This window comes from Salvia splendens, chromosome 10, assembly GCF_004379255.2.
Source record: "Salvia splendens isolate huo1 chromosome 10, SspV2, whole genome shotgun sequence".
NCBI lineage: Eukaryota > Viridiplantae > Streptophyta > Magnoliopsida > Lamiales > Lamiaceae > Salvia > Salvia splendens.
The window spans coordinates 26,761,049-26,770,468 of record NC_056041.1 but is presented as its reverse complement, the minus strand read 5'-3'; the positions used below and the strand labels follow the sequence as shown (position 1 = coordinate 26,770,468).

At 39.0% G+C, this 9,420-nt stretch overlaps 2 long non-coding RNA genes across 4 annotated transcripts; one reads left to right on the top strand and one right to left on the bottom strand.

The window, feature by feature from the left end:
• Window positions 1-949: 949 nt before the first annotated feature.
• On the bottom strand, window positions 950-5,298 carry LOC121750855. Of its 3 annotated transcripts, XR_006039953.1 has the most exons (7): window positions 4,810-5,298; window positions 4,661-4,735; window positions 3,446-3,511; window positions 2,847-2,882; window positions 2,194-2,296; window positions 1,776-2,107; window positions 950-1,694 (listed from the first exon to the last, which is right to left on the bottom strand). It is a non-coding gene; the product is annotated as an uncharacterized LOC121750855 (long non-coding RNA). The 3 variants fall into 3 exon arrangements; XR_006039951.1 differs by having other exon boundaries at window positions 2,194-2,882; XR_006039952.1 differs by lacking the exon at window positions 3,446-3,511 and having other exon boundaries at window positions 2,194-2,882.
• On the top strand, window positions 3,806-9,420 carry LOC121750854. The gene is made up of 2 exons (XR_006039950.1): window positions 3,806-4,326; window positions 8,894-9,420. It is a non-coding gene; the product is annotated as an uncharacterized LOC121750854 (long non-coding RNA).

The window sequence follows — 9,420 nt, the reverse complement described above, 5'->3', positions numbered from 1 at the left end:
CACACGGAGTAAGGTGGGAATATGGAAGATCATATTTGAGGTACGCTACGTATACATCACATATTCCTTTCACCAACTTCTGTGTGTCACCCATGGGTTATGTGGAACTAACAATTCGTTTATGATTTGCAGACATCGTGATGAGCCAGAATTTAACCTTATGGCAACCACATTCTGGTTCTTCGACATTAGGATTGACGAAACTTAACGGGATTTTCAGAAAACACCGAGGTGATCGTGATTCCGTCGTTCCAAACGTTCATAATGATGGGAACGATGTTGCCTCACCTGTAGATCCTGATGAAGTCACCTCTCCTATATCACGCAAATGCAGTATTCTATACCGATGGCATTGAAGGAATTACAATCTTCTATAGCATTATATATTTTGATGGGGAACAAATGGGTAGTGTCCCCATAGGCCGGTCGTATTTTGTCTATGTAATATCCCCTCCGTCCCATTAAAGATGAATCACTTTTCTTTTTGGTTTGTCCCATTCAAGATGACTTATTTCTGTAAATGGAAACACCTTTATCTCTACTTTATCCCTTATCTCTTACTTTATTCTCTCCACTCAACACACAAAATAAAATTGCATAAAACTCCGTGCCGCCCAAGGAAGGGGTCATCTTCCTTGGGATGGAGGGAGTACTATTTTAGTCGTGTGCTACTTTATGAGCAAGTATTAAGTATGGAAAATAGACGTTGCATATGAACTTCTTTCTATTGTTTATCCACTTGCATGATGCACATTAAAAAAAGGTTGTAACTATACCAGCAAAGTAATGGCTAATAGAAATAGAATAATCTATCCCTAATAATCTAAATAATGAAAAACAAATCATATACCAGAAGAAAGCTTCACTTGCGTATTTCAAGTCCATTGTAGGCACAATTGGATACTACTTATCAAAATACGAAAGTGTTTTTCAGTTTCACAAAGCCTAGTTGCATAAAATATTACCTTGGACCACCAACACAAACCATAATGGACATACCATAGTGTATCAGTAAAATATTACATTACCTAACACGATATTGTTATCTATAAGACAAAATACGACACAAGCGTATGACACAAGTGCATTCATATCAGCCCATTGTTCTCAAGAAGGTCCATAACAAATGCCAGTCGAGCAACCTCATCCAATCCCCTGAAGAGATCCATGAGTTCGGGCTCCTTCACAAACTTTTTCGAAACATAAAACTTTTGTTTCATGGTCAGCCCGGGTATACCTTTCAGTTGTTGGAACACCTCGGTCCTCTTCGTGCTAAGATCAAACTCATACTCAATTCTAGAAGAAATTTCCTTTAGGCACTCGTTTGTATCTTCATGGATACAACTCATCAAATTGAGGAATCCATCCATCTTGTCATCCACTTTCCTCTTCTTGATTACTTTTTGTGGCACCTTAGTTGTAGCTCGCTCAAGTGTTGATGGGCTCTCGCCAATCATCTCCGGAAGAATACCATCGGGCAATACTTCAAGGAACAGTTCTTCAAACGTCATGTGGTCATAAGTTCCAGAGTCCTCATTTGGGACAGCCTTAGCACCATAAATTTTGGTAACAGAATCCCCCCAAGGTCTATTCACCGAGCTCCCTCTACATGATCTTTTCCGAATACCTCCTTCTAGTCATCCAACATTGGCCAAGACTCGTTCCTCATATGCTTTGCATTGACATCTTTCTGCCTAAGTCATTAACAACAACAATTAGTCGGTAGTGTAATTGCAAAATCTACTACAATATGAGAATAAACCTTAACAACCAACCTGCACGACTTTAGGACCATTGCTCATCGTCAATATACCATGTGGATTGAACCATCGGTCAAAGATTGTCATTAGCGAATAGTAATTCATTTTCCAGGTGGTAATTTTCGAGTAGATGTGACATTGAGCACGAATATCAGTTTTCAAAAATTCATGCCTAAGGGCCTCCAAGAAACTTGTTAGATACCCTGACCGGAATCCGTTGTCCGACTTGCATCTGGTTGTCACTAACTCTTTCAGTGTCGTTATAAGGATCGTCTCCTCGTGGGGTGACCAACAACGCCTCGACCTTTCACATTTCACCGTTCTACTCGAGGGAAAATCCGAGGTACCTGAAAAGATAACGATCTATCGAACATCAGCTGTGATAGTGTTCAAGGTAATATGGTGAGTTAAAGAGTTGAAAGTAGTGTGTTACCATCCGTTAAAGGACTGCCATTGCTCCCACTACCAGTCATTTGTTGGATAGACATCAAAACAAATACTCCATCCGTCCACAAAAAATAGGGCACTTAAATTTTCTGCACTCGTTTTGAAAAAAAATGATAATAAATAGTTAAAGTGGAGAGAAACAAAAGTAAGAGAGAAACAAAAGTAAGAGAAAAAATAATTATAGACAAGACAAGAGACTTCTCTACAATAAATTATAGATGAATTGTAGATGAATTCACTAAAATACGGGCTTAGCAAAAGTATGCCCACTGGTAGTGTTGGTTATTTTAGTGTAATTGGATTAACTTGATTGATCAATATTGTTATTGTCACGATCGCCCTTTAGGGTTAATAAATACGGGCGATCGTGATTAAAAGGATTAATAAACAGACAAAGAGAACTAGGGTTTCAATAACGAGTTGGACCAAGAATTAATATTCAAAGAAAATGACCAGGTGTTTGACATTATCCAACAAAATCCCAAGTATCCAATAACCAAACGATTCAAGTTGCAGGCCCAATGTATGATAAGGAAAAGCAATGTCACAGCGGAAACGACCAAGAGAAAGAGTGATGTCATGTGTGAAGACACAACGACACTCATAATTCAAAGATAAACAATTCATTTTCCAATTTACTTGCTCAACACCGCCATATTCTCGTCGCCGCTCAACCTGCACATAGGGAAAACACATGCAGGGCTGAGTACATAATATACTCAGTGGACACATGCTGAAAACAGTTAATAAATGTTATGTCACCCATACCACAGTGAACTCGAGTTTTAACTTGAGAAAATAATCGAGAACACAAAAACATTATCATAGACTGGTCAGTCAAAACAATCTCCTCAGTTTCTCAACAATCCATCAATCACAACATTTCCATAGTGCGACGAAAGTGTGGCCACACTATTCGCCCACAAGACCGGCCAACTAGCAAGGACGGCTCACGATCCCACCTGTGTACACTAGCCTGATAGGGTTTGCGGCCCTACTCAGACCCGAATTCGTTTAACATAGCCCTATAGCCTAATGGAGCGAACTCACAAACTAGGCATCAGACAACAATCTCAAACATAGCACTATAGCCTAATGGAGCGAACTCACAAACTAGGCATCAGGCAACAATCTCATTATCAAACAAGCATGGCATGACATAACAGTTTAAACCACCCTTATTACATCATAACCATACTTTTGAAAACCTTAAAGAGATTCAGTAATAGAAAGCCCACCTCGACTGCTTAAATTCTCAAGTACTCTCTTCCCTTTGGTATCACGATTCACTTGCGATGTTTCGCCTTTAACATTTAGATAATATATATATCAACACACTTTTCAAATACATAAAAAAATGCATGCATCCTAAGTAAAGTCTTTTATCTCGTTTCTCGATTTTTGCATATTTTTGATTATTTGGCGGCCGCTTGTGCCCAAAATTCCTCTGTTGGCTCCTCGTACTTTCCTCCAAAATGTAGAAATTAGTCCCAATATTTATTTAAGCGCTCTTTGAATTATTCCAGATATTAATTAAATATTCGTCACGATTAATTATCGGCCCAAAACTTAATTATTTCCCCACCTTATATCTCCACTTTAATTAAGACCCCAACTAAAAGAAGGCCCTAACTTTAAATAGATCATCCAATTAATCTATTAAGCCCAAATTTCTTTAAATAAAGCAAAGGCCCAATTTTTAAATGAATCAAAAGAGGCCCAAGCCCAACACTCCACCATCTCCACACCTCTCTCTCTCTATCTCTATCTCTATCTCTATCTCTATCTCTCTCTTCGACAGAATTGGGAAACTCCATCCCGTCGTCTTCACCAAAATCCGGCTGCCCAATCATCGCTCCCCGGTTGCGTCGACCCTCACGCCGGCGACCACCGCTCACCGGGAGAACCAGTGCTGCTGTCGCGCCGCTGCTCCGTCGCCATCCAGATCCGTCTGCACAGAGCCGTCGAGGGCCTGGTAGGGCCGATGTCAGCCGCCGCTGTCCCAGCCTGTCGGTCAGTCTTCAATTGACTCCGACTCCACCCCGAACAGACATCATGCAGCCCCGAAACGTCCCGGAACTAACCCGTTCAGCCCCGAAAGACTCCGATCCCACGAAAGGTTAGTTCCCCTTATTCAAGTTATGTTCTTTTGGTTTTGACTGTGTTGCTTAATCGCGGTAAAATTGGAAACAAGTAAAATGGATCATCCGTATTTGAATATAGTCTAGGGGATGCTAATCGTGTGGTATGGTTATATTAACTTAACGTTTAATTTATCATCATCAAATTGTTAATGATCTGATTAGCATATTTTACGACTGCAGTCCGTACACTTGAAGTCAATTAATATAGCAAAAACTCAATTGTTGATTGACTATATGGGGAGTGAAGTGTGATGATGTGTTGGGAGCTGAATGCGATGATTCATGTTTAGAATTGGGTAGGAATTTTACCTCTGTGAATTGAATTTGGTTGTGGAGTTTACAAAGCTGAAAAGGGAGATTCTTTGAACGCGAGAGTTTCGATTTCTGTTGATAGCAATTTGATGTTAGATTCTGAAATAGGAGTAATTTAGGTACAAATCGATGGAAGAATTGTTTACCTTGAATTGAAATTGAGCAAAATGGGTCTTGGTTTTTCTTGCTTGCAGAGAACGTGTAGAATAGGAAAAATAAACTGAATTGGAGATTTAAAATAGAGGGATGGGTGGTTTGGATGTGAGAGAGATTTGGGGAGAGAGGGGAACGGTTTTTCCAACGTGGGGAATGAGAGAAATTTTTGAATTCTGCTTACTTCTCTTTTTTTGGATAAATTTTGAATTTATTTTACATTTATTTGTAGATCACGGAGGAGGATAATCTTTACAAAATCTCTAATTAAAATTTGAATTAATGCAACTTGGTGACCAAGTCAACAGGGAGAAGATTTAATAGATTAGTTTGATTCACGGTCCTTTGTATTTTATTTAAATTGTGCACCCCACAAGTTATTTATCACCGGACTGGATATTTGTATTATTTATTTAATTTATCGGATCCAACACGGAATTGAGTCCAATAAATATTCCTCACGAAAGAAATTATTTAAATTCGCATTGTGATTTACTTCACAATTTCTAGCTCTAATAATAAATTATCAATTATTCACAAACATTTAATTTCACCCCACATCAATTATTCAAAGCAGATACGTCACATATTCAACAAAGTTGACCCAGTCAAAATTCCAACTCAAAATTAGGTCACGAAAAGTATCCAACAACTATTCCACTCGACAATTAATCCACGAACTTCGCGACATTAAAAGCTTTAAATGCAAGTGCTTTAGGGTTTCGAAAATTAGGGTTCAAAAAGTGGGGCGTTACAGTTATAATGAGATATCATACAAGTTTGGAAAGTGCGGAGTGCACGCTTATTTGAATTCATTATGATTAGCCGGGGGTTCGGGGGCAGCGCCCCCGAGTAGCGGGCTCCAAGGGACAGAGCCCCTGGCTGGGGCTATTAAAATCGGTTAAGAAACGAAGAGACGCAACGTTTCGTGAAAAGACGCGACGTTTCATTTCAGGCCTCTTCTTATTGATCATTTTCGGTTCAAAGTGGGATCGCAGAATCACCATACGAAACTTCTAAACCCAAATTGTATCCGATCAAATATTGGTAGAACCACCAAATTGGTTTGATCTGAAAGTGTTTCACGCCTTTCATGATATCCTATCGTTCACATTTGAGTAAATATCCCTAACAGGTAGGGCGATGAATCAACTAAAATCGAACTCTACTTGTTAGCTTGCCAACAAAGTGAAGATGATTAGACTACACTCATGAATTAGCTTAGTTGATCCTTGCAATACGGCTATGACATACAAATTCCACAATATAGTTCAACATGAAATTAATCCGACCAAATTAGGGCTCACCGGAGCAGGGATAAACAGTTGAAACACATATCCTAATACCATAACTGAGGATTGAAAGTTACCAGTACTCCCAATTTCAACCGACGGACGTGGTTGAGTTACCAGCAAGTTAAGGCACTGCACCAACGACCTTATGGGAAATTGCAACCTTTAGAAATTCCTGAGTGGAAATGGGATCATATAACAATGAACTTTGTAATAGGTCTGCCTAAAACCAAACGAGGAAATACAACTATCTGGGTTATCGTTGACCGCCTTACCAAGTGTGCTCATTTCATTCCCATTCATATCACTTATGGGTCAGAGAAGTTAGCTCAGTTGTATGTCCAAGAGATCATACGCCTGCATGGAATCTCGATAACAATGACATCGGATCGAGATCTAAAACTCACCTCAAAGGTTTGGAAAAGCTTGCAGAAGGAACTGGGCTCAATACTAAATTTTAGCACAGCATTTCATCCACAAACAGGTGGACAGTCAGAAAGAACGATTCAGACACTAGAAGACATGTTACGAGCAGTCATAAGGGATACTGGATAAGGGAGGTAGTTGGGAATCCGTTTTGCCCTTGATAGAATTTGCACACAACAATAGCTACCAGACGACCATTGATATGGCACCATACGAGGCATTATATGGAAGGAAGTGCATATCGCCACTTTACTGGGATGAAGTGGGTGAAAGAAATATGCTAGGTCCAGATTTGATAAATGACATGATTGAGATCGTGAGACAAATCCGATTGAGAATCAAGGAGGCACAAGATCGACAAAAGTCTTATGTCGATGCACGTCGGACGGAGTTGAAGTTTAACATCAGAGATAAGGTGTTTTTGAAGGTATCTCCTTCTAAAGGGATAACTAGGTTTGGAATCAAAGGAAAATCGAAGCCACGTTTCATCGGGCCTTACAAGATTCTTGACGAAGTAGGTCCGGTGGCATATCGTTTGGCATTACCACAAAGCCTTGGGAATGTACACAACGTGTTTCATGTATCTCAACTCCGGAAATATGTTTATGACCCGAAGCACATAATCCACTATGAAGAGGTTAGTCTAACACCAGATTTAAACTATGAAGAGAAACCTATAGCTATCCTTGATCAAAAGATAAAACAGTTACGGAATAAGTCAATATCAACAGTGAAAGTTTTGTGGAATCGCCATGGACAAGAAGAGGCAACATGGGAGTTAGAGGAGAAAATGAGAGAACAATACCCAGAAATGTTTATGTAAGAAACAACAAATTTCGGGACGAAATTTTTTTTAAGGAGGAGAGGATGTGACGACCCGAACTTTGATATTATAATTGTAAGAAGTGACGGCTAAATATGTATATAAATAACAATCGAAAACTGAATTTTGGTTTTTATGAACTTGAAGCCATGTAGTTCTATGATAAAGTTGTGAGTTCAGGGCGAGCCATGTACAAAGTTTCGTTGTCAATTGTTAGTTGTCGAAGTTGTCGCCACCAATTATAATAAATTCTTAACTCAAATAAAATGTTAACCCAAAAAAAAAAATAAAACTAATTAATAAAAATTATAATTTTATGCCAAAAGTATAGCTTTGATGAGTCATAAGCTAAGTGTAGGATTGATTAGTCAAATTGTGTACTCATCAAAGCTAAGTGTAGGATTGATTAGCCAAATTGTGAAAATAGTACACGTTGTCCATGAACACTTATATATATGAAACTTCCATCTCCATTTATACCTCTTTCACAAAACAATAAAACATGGAGATATAACTCAAATACCGGAATTTGAAGTGAAACAAGAAGCAACACCAAAAAGGGGAGATTTACGAAGAAAGTAACGACGGGAAATGAAGGATCTTTTCCTAATAGTTAGAAAGTAAATAAGGTGAGCTTTCTATCCTACATACTAATGTGGATAAAAAAAATCCCAAAGTACTTTCGAGATGAGTTTTGGAAAAATCCAAACTCATGCTCGTCAATGTTATTGTCCCGTCATAAATGATTTATGCCTATCTGCCTTGGTTATGCCAAATATGTTATAATCGAATTCGGGTTCAAGTAAGGCAGCAAATCTTGCTTGGACTAGTGTACACAAATGGACCGTGAGCCGTTGGCATGTGACCGTCGTGGAAGGTGGCCACCTTCCCGGTACACAAATGTTAAGATATGGTAAAAGAACTTAGACCGCAGTTGAACATAGAATTTTAGCAAGTTCGAGCCTTTTAAGTAAAAATCCATGAGTGTTGCTGTGATGACGTGACAATACTTTCAAATGTATAATTGTATATTTTGGCACTATGTTCATTGAGTACTCCTGTACTCAGCTCTGCATGTATTTCTAAATGTGCATGTTGAGCTGCAAAACGGTGAAGCAAGGGTGTTGAGAGAAAGTTCTTTTGAGTTTGATCTAATAAGACCTCTGAGGTTCATGTCTCTATACATGAAACTGTGTTGTTTACTTCTGCTGTGAAAGCTAGAACTACTAATCCTATTTTGCATCATAACTCTATCTTTTGGTCCTATATAAACTCCTACTCAAGTATTCCAGGATGTAGTACATGATATTTTGATAATCTCCCGTTTGAGTTTGTACTTGTTATTGCTCATTCCTATTTCTCATCCCCACTTCTCTTAACCCTTCCCTTTTAATCACGAATTTCCATACTATACTATCCTTAGGTAGTGCGGGCGTGATAGGTTTCTTGTATCATATTGATAAGTCTCATTTCATGCATTGGTTATGTGGTAAATTTGCGCGTTTTAGGGAAGCTAACATATGTTTCTGAGTCCAGGTGCGTAAGAAATCCGTCAGACCTAGGAGATGATGCTAATTGACATGGCGGATACAATCAAGTAGATTTTTGAAGTGAAGCAGCCACAGCTCATCAAACTGACCTGGGAGAATCAAGAAGGTGGCGGCAGAAGCAAAAGTGGAGCAAAAGAGCAAAGATCGAGACACCCTTATTTTAAGGGTGCAAAAGTCAAATCGCAAAGGCGTGCCCTAGGGATTTTGGCCTCGGGCCTTCCTATATATAGGGATCATTGAGACTTCATTTAGGAGTCTTTCTCTTTTAGTCTTAGCTCACCTTTACACTTCATTAAACACACAATTCTCTGCGCACTTGGTAGCAATGAGGTGAAATTCTGGTTTCGTGGTGGTTTTGTTCTGTTTCAGTGTGTAACACCATTCCTAGGGGGTGAGGATACAATCTATTTCCTGTTGTTTTTAAGCCGTGACTTCATCGCTTTGGAAGCTCGATGTTCACTGTTCTGTTTCGAACCTATTTTCTGATGCTATGGAAGTTTAGTTTACGTTTTA